Consider the following 25,419-nt stretch of genomic DNA (forward strand, 5'->3'; position numbering starts at 1 on the left):
CACTGCTCCCCGCTCTGCTCTGGTGAATTCTGTTACCCTCAATGCTTCTGATTGTACCCAGTGCTTGTGTAAATAAATAAATCTTTAAAAAAAAAATTTAAAAAAAAAAAATAAAAAAAAAAAAATAAAATGCTACAGCAGTCCTGCATAAGTCCATCCAAGACTCTCAGTTCCCCTCAGAATTTCATTTACTTACTTGAATCTGTCTATCTTTCTAGAATAATTCTTTTACCTCTACTTCCAGGGCATCCTGCCCTCAATGAGTATTTATTAAATGCATGAGTATTGAATGGGACTTTAGATGTTAAGAGAAATATAGCTATTTCCTAATGATATTATTTTCTATTAAAGTGCAATTTCTTCTCCCACCAAATGAATTTCATGACTATAGAGATACAACCCCCTGGATAGACAGCAAAGCCTTTCTACTGTGCAAAACTTTTATCAGCGAAGGATGAAATTATGCCAACAAGCAAAGACACCAATAAACTAATTTCCTGGATTCAGTTTTTCTTTTCTCCTCTGTGAAATCTTGAGACATTGGGCAAATTGCTTAACATTTTATGCCTCAATTTTCTAATTGATAAAATGAGGATAGTAGCATCATATAACTCATGGATTTGACACAGGGATTCAAGTAATTAGCACATACCAGACACTAAGAATAGTGTCCGGCACATGGGAGTCACAATGAATGTCAGCTCATTTCTTAGCTATCCTCGTTCACCACCATCATCTTCTGGTGTCTGTCTGTTTATAGCTTATTTAGACCATAATGACACCTGAAGTCATGGCCATGGGTTGTTCTCAAATTGTCATGTGGCCACCAGTCTCCATCACGTCTGCTGAAGGCTTTATAAATTCATGTCATAAATTCTCTTCTTTTCCCTTCCATGCCTTGTCAGCAGTGAGGCCAGGAGGCTCAGAGTACAGGTGCAAAGAATGTCTCCATAAATCATAATTGTGATGCTTTCCTGATCTCTTCTTTCTTCTTAAAGATTTATTTATTTATGCATAGAAGAACTGGGGTATAGGCCAGAGCAGCAGGGGGGTTGAGAGCATCCACCAGAGGCAGAGTGGGGAACAGAACAGGCCTATTTACTGAAATACACTGCTGAGGGGATCAGTGGGTGAGATAGGAGAGGTCTGCTGCACCGTGGGGTAACCTTCCTGGCTGGGGATCGAACTCGTGCTGCAGTGGCAGCCAATAGCTTGATAGCACTGAGACTTTAACCCCTGCACCACCAGGAAGGTGCCCTTTCCTGACCTTTTCAACAATAGAAGAATGTTTCCTTCAACAGGGCAGAGTCTCCTTCTCCTTTCCCTCTACTTTTTCTTTTTTTAAGAGACTCATTCCTATATATTCATTCCTCCTAGAAGCTGACCAAGAAACATAAATTTGTAATTTAAAAAATAAACTTACCAAAACAAGCTTCATCAGTTGATTATAAAATATATTGCTTATTATTTTAGTAAAAGCATAGGTTTCAAGAAGAAATAGAAAACTGTCACTCTAACATCCTGTAAACTGTACCACCAACATTTTATAACATTGTTTACAATCTTTTTTATGTTTATATGTATTTTTTCATAATATATTCTACATAGAGTTTTACATTCGGCATTTTGTATTTTGTCAGCAATCCAGATTGCTTTCCATAGTGCATTTATCCAAACAATATGTAAAGTGGTTTTAACCTAATTCATTTGATTCAATAGCATCATAATATCCTATTATGTCTATACCAGTAATTTAACTAAATATTTGTTGCTGTTAGAAAATTTGTTTCCCAGGGCCTCCCCTGGTGGCACAGGAGGTTGAGCGCAGTGCTATGAAGCTGTCCACAGCCTCTGCAGCATGGGTTCGATTCCTGGCCAGCCAGGGAGATACCCACATGGCGCAGCTGACTTCTCCTGTCTTGCCCACTGCTCCCCTCAGCAGTGTATTTCAGTCAGTCTGCCTGTTCTGTTCCCCACTCTGTCTCGGGCGAATCCTCTCACCCTCCCACACATCAGACCTGTATCCCGGTTCTTGCATGTATGAATAAATAAAAATATTTTAAGGGCCTCCCCTGGTGGCACAAGTGGTTGAGTGCAGCACTATGAAGCTGTCTGCAGCCTCTGCAGCGCCAGTTTGATCCCGTCCAGCAGGCTGGCGACACTCCTGCATGGCGTGGCAGACCTCTCCTGTCTCACCCACTGCTCCCCTCAGCAGTGTATTTCAGTCAGTCTGCCTGTTCTGTTCCCCTCTCTGTCTCTGGTGGATCCTCTCACCCTCCGGCGAATCTGGCCTGTTCCCCAGCTCCTGTGTAAATAAATAAATAAAAATTAAAAAAAAAAAAACTTTGAAAAAAAGTCTTTTAAAAAAATGTAAACTGTACTGGATATCTTTAAAAAAAGAAAAAATAAAAGTTGTTTCCCACTTTTTAAATTATTACTATAAAGTGATAATAAAAGGTCTTCAGTTATAATTTTTTTGGCAGTCAAGATCTCATTTTTGTTTTGTTTTGGTTCAAGTTTTTCCTCATGATTCCATCATTATCACGTGTTCCATTCCCTCTCTCCACCCTCTTAACCTCAGAGCCCTCTGAATGTTTGTTGAGGTCCAGTAGTCTCTGAAGATGTTTTACTTTTTCAAATTGTTATGTGAATTGCCAGTACTTGTTTTTATCTGACATGTTTTGCTGCACATAATTGTCTCAAATTCCCTCCATTTTGTTGAAAATGACTGCATTTCATCATTTCTTGTGGCTTTGTAACACTCCCTTGTGTGTATGTACTACAACTGCTTCCCCCGTTCACCTATTGAAGGAGACTTAGGCTGCTTCCATGTCCTAGTTAGAGTAAATAATTCTACTGTAAATATTGTAGAATATATGGATTTTTTTGTTGATGGCCTCATACTCTGTGGCTGCATGCCCAAGAGAAGGTGGCTAGATCATACTGTATTTCTATTTTTAATTTTTTAAGCTAGATCCAGATTGCTTTCCACAGTGCTTTTTGCCAAAGGGAAGAATGATGGGTATGTGGGAGACCCCCAAAAATGCCTGCTTTAAGTAGTTTCTGCCATTTGCCACATCAAGACAAAACATACTCTAGTGGGTAAGACCTTCAATAGAAAAGACTCTAATACAATTAAAGTTTAATTGCAAACTTTAATACAATTAAAGTGTGTAGTAAAAAGAAAACAAAGAGAAAGAATATAGTTTCCAAATCAAACACGGAAAGTTACCCATCCCCTTGTGGATAAATGCCCAGCCAAACAGGGTTGGTCCAAAGCAGGGCTTCTGAGGCCCAAAAGCCTACCACAAGTTTAGGGAACCTTCTGGTGAGGACCCATAGGAAAGGGGCAGAAGGGGCCAGATAAGACCGGAAGGAAAAGAGCAAAATCAACATCAAAATAAAGGCTGCCATTGTCAGCCTTCCCACAGTCTCTCGCCCACTGTTTCAAGTGTCTCCTTCCATGTCCCCCAGGTCCCGAGTACAAGTCAAAGGCTGAGAAGCAAGCACAGCTTCTTCACATGTCTCTCGACTGATGTATCTCCCCAGGTCTTCACTTCTTTATTTTTATTTTTATTTTTATTTTTATACAAGAATTGGGGTACAGGCCGGAGGCCTGGGAGGGTAAAAGGATTCACCAGAGACAGAGCAGGGAGCAGAACAGGCAGACAGACCAAAAACACCGCTGAGGGGAGCAGCGGGTGAGACAGGAGAGGTTTGCCCTGCCATGAGGGTATCTCCCTGGCCGGCCGGGAATTGAACCCATGCTGCAGAGGCTGTGGACAGCTTCTCAGCACTGCGCTCAACCCACTGCACCACTGCAGAGACCCAGTCTTCACTTCTGTATCTCTCTTATTAAGAGTGACAATGAACATTTTGTCATGTCTTTTGACTTTCTGAATATCCTCTTTAGTGAACTGTCTGTTCATATCTTCCCATTCGTTAATTGGATTATTTGCATTTTGTTGTTGACTGCATGAGTTATTATATATTTTTAATATTAATACCTTATCAATTATATATTATGTAATTTTTTCCCATTCAGTCAGGTGTCTATTTAATCATCTTGTATTTTCTTTTGCTGAATAGAAACTTTAACTGGAGGTAATTCCAATTATCTACTTTAGTTTTTAATTCCCTAAGTAGAGTCATCAAAATATCTTTATTGTTGATATGGTGGGATGTATCATCAAAGTTTTTTCTATGTTGTGGGTCTTATATATAAATCCTGAATCCATTTGGAGTTTACTTTTGTGTATGGTATTAACAAGCAATCCAAATTCACTCTTATATGGGTGGTTTTCCAATTTTCCCAGCACCATTCATTAAAGAGACTGTCTTTTCACCAAATTATGGTACAGTGTTTCCATTGAAAAATCTGCTGATAAATCTGATTGCTGTTTCCTGAGAGGTTACCCTGTTGTTTTTTAACTTTTTATTATTCTTTCCTTATCATTTCTTCTGGTCAGTTCTATTATTGTTGTATGTCTTGGTATGTATCAACTTGGTATTATTTTGTTTGGAACTCTGTGGGCCTCTTCAATCACAAATTCTGGTTCATTTCCTGATTGAGATTGTTTTCAGTGATTATTTCTTTAAATAGGTTTTCTATGCCATTCAGCATCCTTTTGCTTCTCCTTCTGGGGTCCCCAAGATATGGATATTATTTCTCTTTAAGTTGGCCCAGAGAATTCTAAACTGTTTTCGTTTTGTTTATTCTTTTTTTTCTCTACCTTGTTCTATTCTTGTGTTCTCCAGTATTATGTTTTCAAATTCATTAATTCTTGCTATTGTTCTGCTATTAAGGCCCTCAATTATGTTTTTAAAATCAGTATAGTGTTTAACTCTTATTTCTGAATGTAGCTGCCTCATATTTTCATTATCTTTTTTCTGTTTTTGCCTTATATCCTTTGTGTTTTTGTTTTCTTGTTTGTTTTAGTTCCATTTTTGTTGCCATGAATTTCTTTTTATTTTTATTAAGATTTTATTTGTTTTTTTTTGTGTGTGGAAGAGGTGGGGTGTAGGCCAAAGATGCGGGGGGTGAGAAGATTCACCAAAGACAGAGTGGGGAGCAGAATGGGTGGATTTACTGAAATATACTGCTGAGGGGAGCAGCAGACCAGACAGGAGAGGTCTGCTGTGCCATGTGGGTCAGCTCTGTGGCCAGGGATCGAACTCAGGCGTTAACTCTGATAGCGCCGAGACTTAACCTCTGGCCACCAGGGATGCCTTGCCATGAATCTCCTTTCTGTCCTGCTTCGCACCTCCACTGAGTCAGGCCTGCTTTCGGGGTTGTTTTATTTTAGTATTTGTACTGTTATTCTGTCTCCTCATTTTCTATCTTATATACTTTTTAGTAAGGACAAATTCTCAACTGTTGTTTTTGCAGTTGTTGTAGTAGTCAGGGGACTGGCACCCATGACCCAGGAGGAATAGCAGATACAGACGAGAATGGGGTCAATAGGCATCACAGGACCATCTCCAGTAGACAAAGGAAACTGAAATTCCTGTTGTAAAGTGTCCCTTTGTTGGGTGTGGCGAGTGATTGAAATATCTGAACCCAAACTAGAGAGAAGCAGGTGTTGGCAATGTCTCAGCCTGGGGTGGAGGGTGGCAGGTGTCAGATATCTTAGCCTGAACTTCAGTAGTGGTCTCTTGTCTAAGGAAGTCCAGGTGCTCTGACCCAATTCAGACTACATCTGTTCTGTGTTATGAGCCTCATATTCAAGCCATTTGCTCTAGGCCCTCACCTCTGTATCTATCCAGCAATTCACCCTCTGTCCTGGGTGCCCGCTCATGTGCCCCCTTATTTAGTACAGCACCAGGTCTTGGGAGCTCCAGTGTTGGTGTGTGCATGAGTCAATAGCTGTTGGGGACTAATGCTGCAATGCAGCCACTCCTCCCTCCTGTGTGTTTTGCTGCCCATTATTACTTTATACAAAGTTCACTTAGAATTTGGCCTCCCTCTTTCAGGTGGGCTGATGCTTCTATTGTGTACACTGATAATCAGCTTATCCCCCCGGATTTGGGTTTTGTTCTACATCAGCTTTGTTGTGTTTCTGTAGGAGGTAAGCCCAAAGTCTTCACTCTGCTATCATCTTGCTGGATTCATCCAGTTATAATTTTTTTAATCCAGATATTTATGAAATATTTCCATAAGAAAATTTCTGGGTCAAAAAAAATTAGTGTTTTAAGGCTTTGAAAATATTTTCACCCACAGTATAAGAAAGTTAAGGTTAAGATAACTTAGCCAGCTCTAAATTTATATTTTGTTAAATCTTCTCATTGAAATGCAAAGCCTCTATTTTTTAAGTATATGTTTTAAGCAATAAGTATATTAAAGTAGATATGCAATGGCTTAACCACCATTCAAATTTCACCTTTCCTTTCACTCCAATTTAGACAATATTATATATGTCAGAAGATATATAAGCAGTAGCTCCTCCAACATCAGAGACACACCTGGTGCTCCTGGCATGCCCTGTCACCTTGAAGGGCACCCAAAGACACTACACAGTAAAACCATTGTTGTGTGCTAAAGCTTCTGCAATAAATATGACCCAGCTCACAGCTTGGAGCTGAGTCCCCAGAGAGACTGTACCAGAGAAGGAAACTACCCATGCAGAGCATTCCTTCCCTTACTCACTCAGTGAATATTAACTAAGGGCCATTGCATGGGAGGAACTGTGCTGAGGCCTGGGAAGACCATATGACAGAGGGACACAGCACCGATCTTCAAAGAGCTTGCGTGGTAGAAAAGGAGATGATCATTAAATAATTAATTATGCAATGTTTAATGACATTTGCAATAAAGAGCTATATACAATAGTAACTTATATAAAGAACATTCATCTGGTAAGTTTACAGTTTCTGCTCCAGGTATAGTAACACATTCCAATGTGAGTATGCAGACTGAGGGGCACTCTGGGATCCCCAAATTTGCACACTCTTAGTGGATTCTGCCACATACCACATAAAAACAAAGCATGCTTGGGCCTCCCTGGTGGTGCAAGGGGTTAAGACACAACCTATGAGGCTATCTGCAGCCTCTGCAGCACTAGTTCAATCCCCAGGCAGGGAGCTACCCACATGGTGCAGCAGACCTCTCCTGTCCACCGGCTGCTCCCCTCAGCAGTGTGTTTCAGTCAGTCTGCCTGTTCTGTTCCCCACTCTGTCTCTGGTGAACCCTCTCATCCCTCTGCACCTCTGGCCTGTACCCTGGTTCTTATATGCATAAATAAATAAACCTTTTTTTAAAAAAAAGCATGCTCTTAGTGAAAAGATATAGTTTTCCAATAAAACACACATGGTTACCCATCCCCTCTTGGGTCAATGTCCAGCCCAACAGGGTTGGACCAAAGCAAGGCTTCTAAGGCCCATAAGGTTCCAAGTCTGAGGCACCTCCTGGTGGTGAACCACAGGAAAGGGGGGAAGGGTACCATGCAAGTCTAGGATGAAAGAAGCAAAATTAAACAGCAAATCAAGTTATCAGCTGCCATTGTCACCATCCCCACAGGTCTCTCACCCAAGTCTCTTCCAAGTGTCTCTACATGTCACATCTCCATGTGTCTCTTCCAAGTCCTACAAGTCCCTGGTTCATGTCCAAAGTCCGGAAGCAATCAGGCCTTCCTTTTCACATGTCTCCCTGTTCCATGTAACACCTCTCCTGTGTCTCTCCAAGTGTTCTATTCAAGTCTTCACCTGGCCCCTCACCTCTGCCCCTCATTAGATGAAGGAGGGAACATGGAACCTTCCCTTTTTATGGAGATTGCTCTATTACAACAATGATTTTGTGCATGGAAATCATCCTATATATTGACAACTTCTCTTCTTTATCCTTCTTTGAGTTTTATGCAATCATGCTCCAAGAAGGAATTCATGCTCCAAAAACAAATGGAATTTGTGCTAGTTCCCCTAACACACTGTCTGTGTTAGGATAGATGAACTTCCAGTGTTCAACAGAGACTCGCCAAGCAAAGATTTAAAAAATGCATTTATTTAAAATAGTTTTCTTTATGTATATAACATCTCAGAAGCCCTCAAGGACAAATGCCATGTGGTAAAGGGACATTGAAGTCTAAAGACTTTAAGTAATCTATCCCATGTACAGTTTACCATGGAAAAGGCAAGGAACCATACCACAGACAAATAGCCTAGTTTCCTTCGGCAGCTTTACAAATATCCACTCAATCACCTGTTTGAATATCTAGTGACAATTATAGCTGGACAAGGGACAAAGAACCCTACTTGGGTTAATTGCCTTTCTAATAGCCCTTCTATGTTTGATTTCATTTGCAAGGTTATATTCTGTAGATGCATCTCCCTAGATGGCAAATAAGGGGTGATACCCTACTCTATCCATGGCCATCCACCACACTAAATGGATCTAGGGAGATTAAGTCAAAGTGCAAATGTCAGAGCATTGCGTGCTACCCTGCAGTCCTTCTGTCTCTGCCACACTGGACTTCTCAAGTTTCCTTCTGTGCCTATTTGCTTAAAAGTATGAGTGCAAGGCAGAAAATGTAGCCAAATAACCCACTCTCACCACTAGTGTGGAATGCAAGAGAAGCTTCCTGCAAACAGAGCAAAACAGAGGTCTTTGACACGTAGGGGCCAAGGAGAAGTTCTTGAAGGAACAATGGAACATACTGTGGACTATTTACAGAATCCTCTGCACTCAATTGTAGCTACTGAGTTGCCCAACAATTTGTATTGTTTTGTTCACAACTCCCAGGCCTCCTCCTGCACTCCCTAACCCCCAATTGCCTGCTCAGCTATTGTCATTGATGGAATCATCCTGGCCTTCTCTATCACCCACACCCACTGCCCTCCATCATCATTTCCCCTATTGTTTGTGGGGCCTGGCCCTGACCTCTGGGTATTTATAAAGGCCACTTCCCGAAGCATCATTGTGTGCTCAATGGCCCTCAGCTCCCCACGTTTCCTGACAATGAAGGGGAAGGGGGGCTTGTTAACAGCCCAAGCCCAGCTCCTGACTTCCTCCATGTCCTGTTTACCCTGCACTGCAAGCATCTCTGGGCCACTCCTCAAGCAGCGTCCCCCAGGACCATTTATTCCACCATGGGCTACAATAAGCGAAATCTTATTCCAATCTAGCAGTTTCCCTGCAATAAAACAGCCCAAAGGGTGAAGAGCTTTCCGCATAATGGACTGAAACCTCCCTCAAAAGATGTTTCAGACTCTATATGAAACTATTCATGTCCTCAGTTAAAATAGAACACATGGGATGTAGAGACATAAACATACACAGACTCTGCCCCTGGTTCCTAGCCTGTGGAAACAGCGATAACTGTTGCAATCTTCATTTTACATTTTGGGTTTTCTGGAGTTTGAGTCCTGAGGGTAAGAACTGCCAGGACTATCACAAACTCAGACAAAATCCCCTGTCCTATGACAAACATCAGAGCAAACAGCAGGGAAAGCAAACATGTCCTTTACAGAAATACGTGTCTTTTCTAGGATTTCTTCTTTCCCCTCCTCCTTGCCTTGCTCTCCAATGATGTATTGTCTCTTCCTGCAAAATGAATACATTAAACTCTTATGTTGGTGCAGGGGAAAAAAATCATAGTTTTGATTATCTGTGACTGTAGTGTTTCAGACGTTTCTGGTTATCGTATGTTTTGGAATTTACTTTGATAGGAAACTGTTCCATTGCCCACACCAATCTCAATGTGACTGAGAAATGCACTCAAGGTCACAGCCAGTTGCAAAGCCCAGCTCCCACCTAAAAACACTATCTGTGCTTCAAAGCTTTGGTCATTTACTCATTCTTGATATTTCAAGTTCTTTCTTTTCTCAGGGCTCCACTCTTGCCCCTCTCTTTTCACAGTTTGTTTGCTCTTAGGAGGGAGAGGAGAGACCTTAGATTAGGTCTACCCAAACATAGAAACTCCTTTTGGAAGGATGCATCACTGAGCCCTCCAGACTCACAGCAGTGAGAGAACTTTCAAGGTTCCATCCGCTGGAATAAGCTCTAGCTCAGATTGGATTTTTAAGATGTTTGATCTCTCCCATTACAGAGTCTATTGGGAACTGAGACGTTGGCCACTCATTGTTGTTTATTATTGCAGCCAAAGCTTTCACATTGAACAGGAAACACAGGCAAAAGGTGACACGAGCTGCAATCTACCAGCCCCTCCTGCCTCTATTGTTTGGTTTGGCAAAGCCATGATCCCTCCCCAGTGTCCGGACACCAACAACCAGACACTTGTCTCCCACTGACCATCCGGCCACTCTCTCTGCCCCTGATTGGGATGCATCCATATTTCCTTGGGCACACAAACTGAGCATGTTTGTGTGTTTGGTCTGGACTGCATCATCCTCCCCATCCGACGGTCTCCACCCTTCCCCCTCTCCCTGCAAGCATCCTGTTTCATCCCTGGCCCAGCTGCTGTTCAGACTGTGGAGCTCTGGGCAGGCAGTGGGCCAGTCTCAGGAATGGTGACAGGGTGAGTAATGCATAGGCCAGCTAGCAGGTCAGAGGGCAGCTGCTCCTGGGATCGTATCTCCTTAGATGAGGGGGCCTGTTCACTGTGATCAGCCAGTAGAATTAGTTCCCTGAATTGATGGGCAAGATAAAGCATGTTAGTAAAATGTGCCCTCTTTGATTTTATGCCACAGAGGGCAAAAGCTTGCCTGGAGGACCCGAAATCACCACTGACCCTCTTCTAATGCTACTGCCACACTGAGATTGTTCTTATCAGTGCCAGAGTCATCATATAACACTAGAATGTCAAAGTGAGAGGTGTGTGGCAAATCTTCCCTTAATAAGTGAAGAAACAGAGGTCCAGATAGCTCAAGAGATCTACTGGACTCTACACCAACTCTCCTGTCCATCTGGTGACTTCCTCGCCACAGTATGTTTCCACGTCTGGGAAAGGTCTTCCTGAGGTGGGGTGGGGGTTGGGAGTATGGGTTAGAAAAATGAAGATATCCCTGTTTCTCAGATTTGCTTCAAAAGAACAAAAATTAAATGAAATGGTAGGCATGAACTCTCCACACCAGCAGCTACATTCTTCTTGCAAGTAGAGGCTAACCAAACAGACTACAGTTGTCAGCCTTGGGGGCTAGTTTTATTCTCACCTACTCCATATAATGCTAAAGTTAAAAAGCCTAAATAATAAATACTATAAAGATCAAAACACACTCAAAAAAAAAAAAGACAGCATCAGCATCATCAAATAAGTCTTGTTAACCCTGTAAGTATAAGTATGTACAGATTTGTGTTGTTACATTGATCTCATTCAACACAAGCTACATAGGTACAGTGCCTGACACAGAAGAGGAATCATTCAGTCAGCCATCCAGGACTTCATTCTTTCATTCAACAGAGATATGTCAAGGTTCCATCTACATTCATTCATAACATACTTTATGCCAGCAATACACTAGGCAGAGGGTAATTTTCTAAAGAACAATATATTTGAATCTACAATTTGGTGGAGATAAGAGTCACATTAAAAACAGTACAACCTGCTATGAGAACACACACACACACACAAGCACACACACACACACAAAATTGAGATTGGAACAAGAGACCAAAATTTTTGGGGATAAATGAGAACATCAAAAATAACTGCAAGGAAGAGATAATATAAGAAGTGAGTTTTTAATAGTGATAAGCTCCTAGGATATCATCTGAGAATTGGAAGGGCTTAACAGACAGAAGCAATAGTCTGTCAAGGGGCAGAGGGAAGAGAGCTCCTAGGTAATCAGAGAGCATGTGGGATATGATAAGTGAAGCAGGAGACAAACGTGGCTTTCCTGATACAGCCCAGATCCACAACAAAGAGTTTGGACTTTATCCTGAAAGTGCTGGAAATCCATTACATACTTGGATAAAGTAAATGGTAGGATTCTGTTTGCAATGCATCTCAATGAAAAATGAGTTGAAATGGAGGTGAGTTGAAGGGAGGCTATGGAACAATCTAGATGAAAATGCCCCTGTTTGTAAGGTGCTTGATCCAATTCAGAAACTGAATTCAACACTTTTCACAATTTAATCAACATCACTGTCAACAAATATTAATGAGTTTCCAGGTACTAGTTTCCAGGTACTGCTATAGTCACCATGGGCACAGCAGCCAATAGGACTGACAGTCCCCACCTTTGAGCAGTTTGACTGTCATATGGGAAAACAGAGACAAACATGATGGCTTCAAGTACTGGGAAATGCTATAAACTATAAGTAACATTTCATTATGTTACTTCCCCAAGATTATATGGGAAGTAAAGGAGAGAGGTGAGTTTTAAGCCCAGATCTGAATCCCCAGTCCATGATCTACCCATCACACTCTTGCACTCAGACATGTCAGCACTCAGACATGTCAGCAAAGAGAAAGGAAGGAGGCAAGGGAAGTGGTAATCGTTTACTATTGGCTGTGTATCAATTAGTTGTGTGAGTTTAGAAAAAGAGAAGAATCTAATATAAACCTTAAAATTTTCAGAGGCTTGAGCTACCTGTTAACTCCTACATTCATTCACTCATTCATTCCTCACACATTTAAAGAGCATTTACTTTGCCCTAGGTGCAGTGCTAGGTCTTCAAGAATGGAGATATATATAGGATCTGCCTTCAATTTGTTCACAGATAAGTAGGGAAATCAGAGAAACAAATAGCAAGAGATAAATATGGGTAAGTACCCTTCAAATAGCTACCACTTCTTGAGAATTTCCCAACTGTCTTAGGAGCACAGTCCATTACAAGTTGCATTGCTCCAGATCCCCAAAGAAACCTCTTTGCTTGTTACTTTTTTTTTCTTTCATTTTTCATAGTGGGACATGGAGGATTATAGAAGTTAAATGACTTGCCTAATTTACACATTAGTAACTATTAGAAAACTGATTCAATCCAGACAGTTTAATTCGTAGGCTCGCTAAGATATTTTCTGCCCTAATCTATACTATTCATCATTGAGAGCTTTTAAATGTTGGGACTCCTTGGTGCCTAGGGGTTGAGTCTCAGCTCTGTCATTGCTATGGTCTGAGTTCGATCTCCAGCCAGGGAGCTAACCCATATGTCTTGCCCACTGCTACCCTTAACAGTGTATTTCAGTAAATTCATCTGTGCTGCTCCCCACTGTGTCTCTGGTGAATCCTCTCATCCCCTGCACCTGTGGCTATATCCCAGTTCTTCACCAAAAAAGTAAAAAGAGCTTTCAAATGCTTCATCATTACACAACTTTGTATTTTGAACGTTCTATGTTATTGTCCATTTGAAAATTTAATTTGATAGGGATATCTTCCATCTCCCACATCAAAGTTCATTCAATATAATTGAGAAATATGCTCAAGCTCACAGGTTTTGGACACCTCTGTTTTTTAGACCCTATCTGACATTTAATGTTCAAACACCCCCAGTATTATATTAAATATAATACTCATATAGCTATATGAATCAAGTGGTCATTGGTTGGGTTTAAATAATATATATTTTGCAGATATTTAATGAAGCATTTATTAATTTTGGTTTGGCACTAGCTTTTTTTTTAAAGATTTATTTATGCATACAAGAGCTGGGGTACAAGCCAGAGATGTGGGGTGGTAAGAGGATTCACCAGAGACAGAGTGGGGAACAGAACAGGCAGACTGACTGAAATACACTGCTGAGGGGAGCAGCAGGAGAGACAGGAGAGGTCTGCTGCGCCATGTGGGTTGCTTCTTGGCTGGCTGGGGATCAAATTCATGCTGCAGAGGCTATGGATTTCTTCATAGTGCAGCGCTTAACCCCTTGCACCACCAGGGAGGCCTGGCACTAACTTTTGATGCAGAGTGATATAATAGAAATGAGGCTCAGCAATGCAGCTTATGCAAGTCAGTGGAATTAAATTAGGCTTCTTTGGAGATGCATCTGAACAGGGATAGAGGATGGAGATTGGAACAGGGAGTGGAAGGATGATTTGGAGATTGGCACAAGGATTGGAAGGATAGAGAGGAGGAAGTCAGACTAGGAGGGGCAGCAATCAGTCCAAAAAGATCCACAAGGCTGTGACCTGTGCACAAAGAAATAGATATGAGACAGGATGGTAGAACTGGGGAGCTTCCAGAAGACACTTAGGTTTTATGAAGATAGTCTTCATCACTGTTCCCACTGGAAGCCTGAAACATCTTAATCCAAAGTGAACTAGTGGCTTATTTTGATGATTTAAGGTAACAATGTGTTTCTGGAGACAGCCTACACCTCAGTTAGAGTTCAGTCTGAAGAATGCTCATAGCAATACAAGAAGACAGACAGTGTTTGGTCAACAGAAGGGCAATACTTGTGATCAAAAGTTGGCTGAGTGCTTTCTGCTCCCAGATACTATGCAAAATGACTTTTCACCTGAAAAAAATCCTGGGGTAAATGCAATTGTTTTTATTCCTATTTTATTGAAGAAACAAAGAGGCTCTGGCAAGTAAAGACCTTGCCTTAGGGCATAGAGTTTCTGAATTGAATCCTAGGCCTGAATCCAAAGCCCGAGTTCTTAACTGTGAGTTGTGCTAACCTTCTGTATCACCAGTTTGGAAAACAATCCTCCTGGTGATCACCTTACCCCATCTTCTTGCCTCCCTACAATTTGAACACTCTGAGCCTGAGGCTTTGCATCATTATACATCAAACATGACATCATACCCACGACCTCAATGCATATGGCTTATAGATTATCTCTCTGCTGAATTGCTATAAACAATTGGGCATAATATTTATAAATTAGACAGTTATTTTTACTTACAGCTTTATTTTTTTTGATTGGAGGTGCAGGTCATTTTTTGCCTAGTCTCAAGTCTTGTTAGGGCCTTGAAAAATTCTATGGTCTGGAGGGGCACAATAACTGTAATCTTCTGCATTTTTTTCCAAGGAGGAGCCTCAGAAAGGTTTAGAATCCCACTGCTGAAATAAGTACAGAATCTCCCAAAGTGAACACTCTACTTTGAAAAGCAACCTTTCATCTCATTATTTAAAAGCCTCACAATCCAGATAAATGATATCTCCTCTTTTGAGGAAACGCAGGGGAGTCCCTGATGACTGTCTTGGTTGTAATTCCTCAGTCTTGGCTCTGTTGCCTGAAACCTCATCCAGTGTCTCCGTTCAGTTCATCTAAAAGCCACTCAGAAAGCAGACAGACTCTCCCGGTCACTCTGAATTATTCATAGGCAGGGCAGAGAGCACCCAACTCCCAAATCACACTTCAGTTTTAAGATTTATACACTTTAAACCTCCACACACACACACATACCCCTCTCCATGTATTTTTAGGAGCTGGGCAGCCTGTACTGTGGCTTCTTCGTTTATTTTGCTTTTGAAAATGGAAAGAGATTTCCCTAAGCTCTGAAAGGAATGTGAGATAGGAAAGAGAACACCAGAAGAGAAACAAAACTTCAGACAGAAGCGTGGAGGAAGGAAGTGGAAACAGAGACCAGAAGAATTCCACTCCCCCACTTTCAACCTGAGACTGCCTCCTGGAGCTGTGGGTTCCCCAGGCTCCTGGGCCAGCAGCAGGATCAGCAGACCCATCTCCATATCAAAGGGCAGCCACTGGCCACCGGTCTTGAGTAAGAGGGGTCTAGGGAGAAGGTAAAGTTTGACTCCTTGATGCACAATTAGAAATAGCTCAACCCTCCAGCAGCTCAGGCCTCATTTTTCTCATCCCTAATTATAAATCCCCTCTTAATCAACCAATCCAACGTCCCCTACACTCACACCTTTGTTTATCCCCTTTAGAAATACTTGTCAGGACAGTGCAGATAGCCCATGAGCATAAGTCAAGTAAAACCTCTGAAAACATGGATTCATTCTACTTTTCAGGGTCTCAAAAGGGAAACCTCCAGGAAAAGAAATCATTCCCTTTGCAATTCATAAGCAAAGGAAGGTAGACATGGAGAGAGGATGTATTTTCTGAACACAGAACTCTTCTGAAATCTCTCCTCATCTCCAACCTGAGCTGAAACCACTCATAGTAAGAATAAGAAAAGGTTTCCGAGAAGCAGGAAATAGGGGCAGGAAAGTCAGCCCTTGAGCATGCTCAGATACCCACTTCCAGTCGCGGCTCTTTTTGGGGCACTGGTGATGGAATGGAGGATGCACTGACACAGCTGCTGGGGGTTGAGGTGGAAGCTGAGTGAGCTTGGCTCCAAGGAAAATCTGCATCCATCAAGTGACCTTGCCATCTGGGGGGTCACAAAAATGAACTTCTAAATAGCCTTGGCAATTGAGCTGCATGGATGGAGCATTCCCTCCCCTCTCCCCCGCTGACTCTGGGAAGTTCCCAGTCCAAAGCTATTCATTAGGCTGGAGCTGTGCAAATAATTAGTCTCCCACTTGCTTCATAACCCTCCTGGGCTACAAGCCCAGGCGGTGAGTCCAGGTGGGACCATCAGGCTGCATTGGGCAGGCGGCTCAGGCATTACCATAGAAACAGGAGGCTTTATTTATTTGACTAAAAAGAACAAAACAGCAGGCGGCTGTCCTTTAGACAATAGGGACACGTCATCTGCGCTCTGAGTGCCCAGGTGACAAGCACAGCCCCCGGTTCTTTTTCCAGGGCTTCCCCACATACATTCTAGAGGAGGTGAGCCCAGCAGGTTGCTTGGGGCCAGGCTGAGAATGTGTCACTGGCGAAGCCGCCCTTGCAGATGTTTCCTGGGCTGAGCCTGAGCAAGGATGAGAGCAGAGATTTTGGCAGCAGGAGGTCATGGAAGGCAACCCTGAACTTGGAGTTCCGATGGCCCTCACTACAACTGTGGGCCAGGTGCAGGGAAGATAAAAGTACCCCACAGCAAAGGATTCTAAAAAGTTGTTGTGTACGTGAATAAAGGACTTAGAGATTGAAAAGAGGTTTTTATCTTTATGGTGGACCAGGGGATAGCACCAATGTGATGAGTGGCCCGGAGCAGACTTTGAGGGAAACAAGACATAATGGGTGCTCTCCTTCGTCATTCCTGAAGCCAAGTTCAAAACTTCAAAATAGCCTCCCTTCTTAAGGGCACTTCTTTCAGTTACTCCAGCTTACACAGAGCTCTCTTCTCTCTAAAGCTCAAAAGCATCTGGCATAGTGATCATAGCCGTGATCACTGCTGCTTACTGAGTGTCCACTCTGTGCCAGACTTACTGTAAGCATTTTACAGAAATTAACATCATCACTCCTCCCAACAACCTCAGGAGATAGTTATGATTACTGTGCTCATTTTATTAGTAAAGATACTGAGGTGTGAAGAGATTAAATAACATGGCTAGACTCACAAAGCTAGCATGAGGCCAAGCCTAAATTTGAACCCAGGCATCTGACTTCTCTCTCTCTCTCTCTCTCTCTCTCTTGCCCCTCTCATTCTCTCTTTCATTTTGAATTCATCATATACTATGGAGTATGTAATATGGCAAAAGTTGGTTAGATACTGTGAGAAATGAAGATGGACACAAAATAATCTGAAACATACACTCGAGGTCCTTACAAACCACAACTGCATATACTATATTCCCAAATAAGAACTGTCAGGACAGGAGACACCTGCCTCATAAGAGGATGTTGCTATAGGAGGTCTATTATAGACTCTGCGAAGACCTCAATGTTTACACTGGAACTTGAGGGAAGTAAAGTCAAAAGAGAAAGAATTTCTGACAGGACCATATTCAAACATAATCCAGCAGAAAGCATTTTTATTTGCAGAGAGACCTGTCTAAAATGAGTGTAACCATGATAGAAAAAAGACAGAATCAGTAGGTTATGGTCAAAAAATAATACTTAAGTTAGGGTTTATTTGTAGACCAATGGAGCCAGACAAGGTACCTGAACAAAAGAATATGCAACCAAATTATATTTTGTAAAAAAGCAATCTGTAGTGTACTTAAGATGGAAGAAATAGAAGCAATGGGACCAGCTGGGGATCACAGAGCATACAGGAGATCATGTTAAATTAGACCAGAATGGGGTGACAGTAGGAGTGGAGAGGAACTGATGGGAAACAGACAGGGGATGTTGAATTAAAGGGCATGTTGCCACGCTACATATGAGGGCTCATGGAAGGAGATGGGCTCAATAAGAGGTCTGGAAGAATGGGCTGTCACTAAAAAAAATGGAAATGGGATGATCAGAAAAATTTGGGAGTGGATCTGGTAAGCAGAAGAGATGGGGAGATTTGTAGTGTCCGAGTTTGAACTTGAGATATGTGTAAGTGAATGAAAAAATTGAAAATTCTAGAACAGAGCTTGGAAGAAGCTTCAAAGTTCTGTAATAGGTCTGACGATCACATGTTTAAATGCATGTTTAAGCACACAAATATTAGCAGTTGTGGGCCTCCCCTGGTGGCATAGGTGGTTGAGCGCCACACTGCGAAGCTGTCCACAGCCTCTGCAGTGCCAGTTTGATCCTGGCCAGCCGGTGAGATACCCACATGGTGCAGCAGACCTCTCCTGTCTCGCCCACTGCTCCCCTCAGCAGTGTATTTCAGTCAATCTACCCACTCTGCTCCCCGCTCTGTCTCTGGTGAATCCTCTCACCCTCCCGCACATCTGGCATATACCCTGTTTCTTGTGTAAATGAATAAATAAATCTTTAATAAATATATATTAGCAATTGTAACAGAGGATAGGATAAAATGGATATGAACATGGGTACAGAGATTGCATGGATTTTTATTATAGAAAGGGACATAGTGCGGACTGTTCCCTGAAGGTGTCACAAAGGCCTGATCTTAGACTATGCCTCAGTGCAGAATGGACATAAAATAGATATTTTGTGAAGATATAAAGCCATGTAGGTCCAGGAAAAATTAGAAAAATCATGTGTTTGGACAACTGCAAAAAAACTTTTAATTTTATCCTGCAGTACAAGCCAGCCGTGAAACTAAGCTGATGTTTTTTGTTTTTTGTTTTTTTCCCAGAAAGGGTACTAGGGACATCCAAATTAGAACTAGAATCTACCCTTATGCTCTGGCTTCAAAATTCAGAATTAAGGGCGCTTGTGGGCCACACAACCCAGAGTTTACTTTTAATGGACTCCAGTATGTTTTTCTCCTCCAAGCCCCTGGCAATATTCAGCCCCAAGTGGCAGGTCTTTCAAAACAAAGGGAACAGAGAAAACTAAGCCAAACTGAACAAACACTAGAAATCTGACTATAGAATTGGGGTTATCAGGAGGGTGGATGGGGATAGGAAGTAAAGGGGGAGGGGGCCCAATGGACTGTGGTGGGGGACTATGGGTGCTTTGGTGGTGGGTGTGGTGACATACATCTGAGGAGGTGTGAACTATACCCCTAAATCATGTAGAGTGTTACAGATTAACATTACCTCAATAAAAAGTAACTGAATTTTAAAATGTTTTAAATACTAGACATGTCGTTCAGTTCCTTCTCCTTCCCTGTCTCTTCTCCACATCCCATTTATAAAATAGGCATAGAATTCTCAACTCAACTCCGCCTTGGAGAGACTTTCAGATGTTGTTCTAAACTGTAATTAGATGGTATATTTAATATTTTTCAAAATCCCTTTTATCTCAGGAAGTGTTTCTAAGAATTGCTTGGCCTGGTTTACAGATTTTGAAAAGTGGATTTAGAGTTAGGATCCCAGCCAATTTACCCTAAATCAAAGACAATTAAGTAGGAAGAGTGTGTATACATGTGAGATTGACTGATACTCCCCAGTTCCCAACGACGCACGCTGAGCAATGCAGAGTTTCGCTACGCAGAATTTCCATCTTTGTTTTCAGGTCAGCCTTCTAAGATATATTTGGGGCAACTTGATGACTGTGCAGTGGTTTTCTCTAGTGGTTCTGTGTAGATTGAGGGATGGTTGAGGAGATAAACAAGGAGACAAACAGAGTGTTACCACAGATACCTGAATTTGTTTTTTCTCATCAAAAGATATTTACCACATACTAGTCCTTTTTTATCTCCGGCTGGTCCCTGTCAAAGGCATTGTCTTGCATTTCACCTAATTTTCCAAACGTTTAAAATAAAATACAATTTAGTGCATCATTTCTTTCAGCTCTTTACCTCTTTCTGTTAATGTCTTTAATGTTTCTGTTTCTCATTGAGGTACAGGGTAACATTGCCTCACCTCAGCCTTATCTGCTAGGGGAAATGTTGAAATTTGCTATTTCTTGGGACCCAACAGTCAGATATAAATTTGTTTCATTGGTCTTATTTTTCATGCCTAAAGGCAGATCAAAAGCCTTAAATAATCTCCCTCAGCAGAAAAGGAACTAGGAGGATAAATGGAATTCGTAGCTACCATATCTTAGAAGCCCAGAATATCAGGGGGGAAAGACCATCACTTCATTGTCTTGTGTTCCACTAAGTCACTAGATTAAAGAGATTAAAGAGCTAATAATAATAACAATAACAATAATAATGATATGCAGAAGAATTTTTAAAACTAGATGAAAGTAAAATGGAATTTTGTGTTTTTATAAAATTTTATAACATTCGAATGGGGAAGAGGTATAGTCAAATAATCTAACTCCAGTCCATGTAGTTTCAGTCAAAATGCCCATACTTCTAAAATCCACTCCTCCATCTCCTCCTCCTCTCTATTAGTTGTGAGAAACATCACAAACCAGAAGAATGGAGTCAACCTGAACAGCTCGCACCATCCTCCACCTTCAAATATAATCAACTTGCCAATCAAGGACACTGTGTTCAATTTTAAGTCTGCCCAGAAACACACACACACACACCCCCTTACCATCTATCATGTCAAAAATATTACCACCAAAGTGGTGTTTTGACCCAAAGAAGGGTTGTTTTATATAATAGGTTGCTATTGCAATTATGTACTGAAGAATAACTGTTTCTATGCTTTCAACTTAAGACAGGCTTTCATTAAACATACCCATACCCATGCTTATGAGTAAATAAAACTGTATATGTATTTCCACAGGGTAGTTAAAATTCTCTCAACTTGCATTTTACACCGGAGACCCAAGTTAAAACCACACTTGGGGTGAAGAACCCTGTATTCCAGTTACAAAATCTTGTTTGCGCTAACAACCAATAATCCTACACAGAGTAAAGAGAAACTTGTAATTTTTCCTTTGTTCTTTGGGTCAAATAATATAAAGAACACACGCAGCATAATTTATGTTTCCTACATAGTAAATACCCCAGAGTTATGCTGAAATCCATTGTTGGATTACTTCCAATACATATCAACTTGCCACTAATGGCAAGAAAGAGCATTAACTGATTCATATTCCACTTCCAGTCATAGTACAAGTGATCACATATCCACACCCACATGTGCCCACACACTCTCAATTGAGAGTGGTGAGTCAGGAGCTACAACATTGCAGCTAACTGGCCGGTAAGAGCCATGCTCTTAGATATTCAGCAACTTTCATTAGCACAGAAGTTTCAGGCTCAAAGGCCAAGGTTGATCTAAGGCAGGGGCAAGTCCTATGATTGTCTCAGGGTCCTTAATACAAGAGCAGCCCACTGTGGAAAGTACATATAATACAGAATGTGATATGACTCTAAACCTCCACCTTGGCCTGGAAACATGAACCATGATTACTTCAGTATGCACAGAGCTCCACTCCCTTAAATGATGGCAGTATGGACAGAGCCCCAGAGAAGGGAAAAATTGATCTGTCACTTGAAACTCAGAACACAACTTAAATCCCCTCAGGGGTTATTTGGGAGAAGACTGTGCATAAGCTAATGAGTGTAGAGTTTGTGGATCTAAAGCAAAGCACATGAATTAGGTTTCATTAACACATGTGCTACCAAGGGCCAGACATATTTCTTGATTATCCTCTCCATCTTAGCAGTGAAGGGGACCTCATCAAGTCAGGCAACATGCATCCAGTAGAGTACCAACAGCATTGATCTTAAAAGTCAGAAGAGAAAGGTTGAGATCCCAACTTTACCCCTAGCCACGAGGCATGTCCCTCTCTGTCCTCACATTCCTTATGGATCGAGGGGGTTGAATTCATTGACTTTCAAAATCCTAATGTAGGACTTTGCTAGCTCCAAGTTACCAGGTCTATTTATGCAGGTTAGACTTCAATATTCTAGGTTAGTGAACTTGGAGGTTTGCTTCTCCATCCTCACGAAACAGTCTGTAACCCAAGTCTCTTTACTATTTCCTTTGATTTAGTTTTTACTTATTTATCTATCTCCATTCAGTAAACATTTGATCAAATGTCTAGCACCTTGCTAGACATTGAAATAACTGTAATAATTTATACCCAACTCATAATCTCCCACAACCCTTCAGATATTTTATTCTCTGTGAGTCTCATAATAACTGTGGGTATAAGTGGGCCAGGCATGGCATTTTTCTACTGAGAATATAGAAGCTGGCAAAAGCTCCTGATTTGAAAATGATTACATTTTAAAAATCATGACAGAGGGCCCCACCTTTTGATTATTCCACTCAGTTCTGATCTACCATGCCCAATGACTTTATCAAAAAAAAAATCTGCATTTTTAATTGAACATTGTTTTATAAAATACTCCTTAAACAAATATTTCTGGTTTTCCCTTCACAAAAACTTCGCAAGGCTGTATGAGAATGAGGCCAAGCCAGCAAAACCAAACATTCAGTGAAGGATTGAGACTATGTCTTGGTTAATTCAAGTATGTCAGCCACAAATTCACCTGAATTCTCACAGACTGAAAGTAAGAGACTTCAATCATTTACCTGGTAATTATTAATCATTACCATATTCATCAGGCAGTCACTATGCTAGTTTTTAAACATATAACTTATTTTTAATTCTACTGTAACCCTGCAAAGTGGGTATTATCATTGGATAGATGGGGACGTTGAAGCTCAGTTAAGTAATAGCACAAGGTCATGGGTGATTGGATCTCAATCACATGACGACTGCAAAATCCAAGCTCTTCCCACAGGTCAGAAGGAGATACTCTGATTCCCAACTGATAACTTATTTCCAGGTCACATCAAGCAATTGTATTGACCTCTACCCTTCAAGAGACTATGATACCATGATACCTAACTTAGTAATATGTCGATGGGAAGTGTGGGGTGGTGAAATTTGGGGAAGAAGCACATTCAGAAACAGAATAATCAATTAAGTTAGGTGATAGAGCACCAAGATCTGTCCCTCCCTACAACAGCCCCACAGAAGAGAACTATCTAGCTAGTGTTGGTCAGTTTCCCCTCCTAAATGTATCGCACAGCCTCCCATGCTGGAACATTTTTCTTCAGCTAAACGATAATAGTCAATTACATTTTTGAGATCAATGCTTGAGGCTGGAAGTTTCCTAAGTACATTAATCAGGATGATTAGGTTATGCTTCAGGAAAAAATTAACCCTCAAAATCTTGCTTAGCACAATAACAACAAATACATCTCACTGTGCAAGTCAGCCGCAGGCCCTGTAGTTCTCCAGGGCATTGCTTTTTGATGAGGTAGATCTGGCTCTTTCTCCAACAGCATACTTGACTTCCAGAAACTAGGACTGCAAACAGCGCCGCTGGTGTAGTGGTATCATGCAAGATTCCCAGAAACTAGGACTGCATTTGCAGCTTCTTTGTATTTTGTGGGGGGGGGCAGGGTACATAATCCTAGAGCAAAGAAAGAAAAAGCTACAGGGTCAAGTATTGCCTGTTAAATAGAAGGAGCATGTGCTACTTCCATTCAAGACTCATTTTTCAGAACTGGTCGGATGACCCCACCACATACAATGGGAGTTTAGGGAGCACATGAATACTTGAGAAACTGTAAATATTTGAGGAATTATAAATACTATTTTTCTGTTTATTTGATTGATTTTAAGTTATTGACCACTTATTTGAGTATCATGAGAATGGAATTTTTTTCCCTTTCAAGAGACACTCTACCATTTCTCATCCTACTCTGTCCTGAGAGGCTGCACCATACACACTGCAACAGATGCTCATCTGCCCTTGGGCTTCCTCTTGTGTTTGACTGAGTAGTGATATCCCCCACTTATTAAAAAAAAAGCCATATTCTACTTCTTCACTTTTAGAAATGACTTACATCAGTACCTGTCTCTGCTAACTGCAAGAAACCCCAAGAAGAGGATTTTCCCCTTTAGACAAAAGCTGAAACAAACTGGCATTCAGCTTCTGTTTTGGGCAGCCAATCTTAAAGGCAGCAGGCACCCTATGTCACAACAGTGGCCCCCACCAAGCTTCTTCCTGGAAAGGACTTGACACAAGCTATATATGTGTCATGTCAGTCCTGCTTTCACTATATGGTGGTGTGGTTGTAGGTTTTATGTGTTACTTACTATGATTTGGTAAGCTATTTTCAGGGCCTGGGAAAATGCAAGATTTTTTCCATATAAATCAATAGTAACTGCTTCTTCATTTTACTCCATTTCACAGGAAGGCTCTAATGTGGATAGCAGCGGAAACTTGAACCTATAGGAGAGAAGAGTGAGATGCAGATAATGATTCTTATGCCTGTGACATCACGAAGGGTTGAGGTGAGCCTCTACCATTATTCACTTCAATGCTTTCTTGAAGGGTTTGAGAAATTCCCACCTGTCATCCCTTTGTGTGAGGCACAATCTTACTCTTATGAAGCTGAGAGTGTTACACCATCTCTTGTAACTTCCCCACACGCTGCCCACATCTTTGTATGTAGTCTCTCCACTAATCTCTTTGGCCAATTTAAGTAATTTTTTTTTTTTTTTTTGCTTCCTGCAAAGATCCTGACTGATAAAAGGGAACTCAGAGAAATGGTTATATATTTTAACAATTGAGAAGAGCCTTTATTACACCAACCATTTGAATTTGAATTTTGATCACCTTTAATAGAATCTACCTATAATAACCTCATAAGTTGGTGCTTTTACGTTCTCATCCCTCCTCAACATCATTAGAAAGGTTATTTTTTTCCAATCATATATTTATAATCCTCCAGTGGTATCTTATTACAACAGAAAAACATCAAATGTTTGAACCTAAATTTCAATAGCCTGCATTAACCATTAATTTTCAGTTCACTCCAGGTACAGTGCTCTCAATTCTCCAGACCAAAAGGTGGCAAGTCACAGCCCATCAGCCTAGCCAGGCACTTTCATAAATATGACTTTAGTGAAACATACCCATCCCGATTCATGACATTAGTTTGTGGCTGCTTTCGCAGTAAAGTATCAGAGTTGAATAGTTGAGCAACTATATAGTCTTCAAGCCTCCTGCCCTTGGTATAAATTCCAGTTCCCAAGAACCATGCATGCAATGACTGAAGATAGGAGAAGATGGATGTACCAGATAACATACTCTTCCCCTGCCTCCATCAGACTAAAATGTTCACCTGCACTGGTGAAGAAGCTCTTTACTCAGTTTACCCATTTAAATGATAATCTTTTCTGGAAACACCTTTACAGACACACCCCAAAATAAAGTTTGACCAGCTATCTTTGCTTTTGGCAGGCACCTCACCTGATCATGATTCTTTATCTGGGAGGATAATCTAAACCTTCG

General features: G+C 41.2%; 1 long non-coding RNA gene across 1 annotated transcript in view; it reads right to left on the minus strand.

Annotated features, from left to right (window-relative positions):
* Window positions 1-24,361, minus strand: part of LOC129145548 (uncharacterized) — a 67,882-nt gene extending 43,521 nt beyond the window's left edge. The window contains exons 1-2 of the long non-coding RNA XR_008551289.1: window positions 24,219-24,361; window positions 23,320-23,529 (exon numbers count right to left, since the gene is read on the minus strand). This is a non-coding gene — a long non-coding RNA (uncharacterized LOC129145548). The remainder of the gene's footprint in view (window positions 1-23,319; window positions 23,530-24,218) is intronic.
* Window positions 24,362-25,419: the final 1,058 nt, after the last annotated feature.

The sequence above is a fragment of the Talpa occidentalis genome, unplaced genomic scaffold, assembly GCF_014898055.3.
Source record: "Talpa occidentalis isolate TD23 unplaced genomic scaffold, MPIMG_talOcc4v2.1 talOcc4.12, whole genome shotgun sequence".
NCBI classification, from domain to species: domain Eukaryota; kingdom Metazoa; phylum Chordata; class Mammalia; order Eulipotyphla; family Talpidae; genus Talpa; species Talpa occidentalis.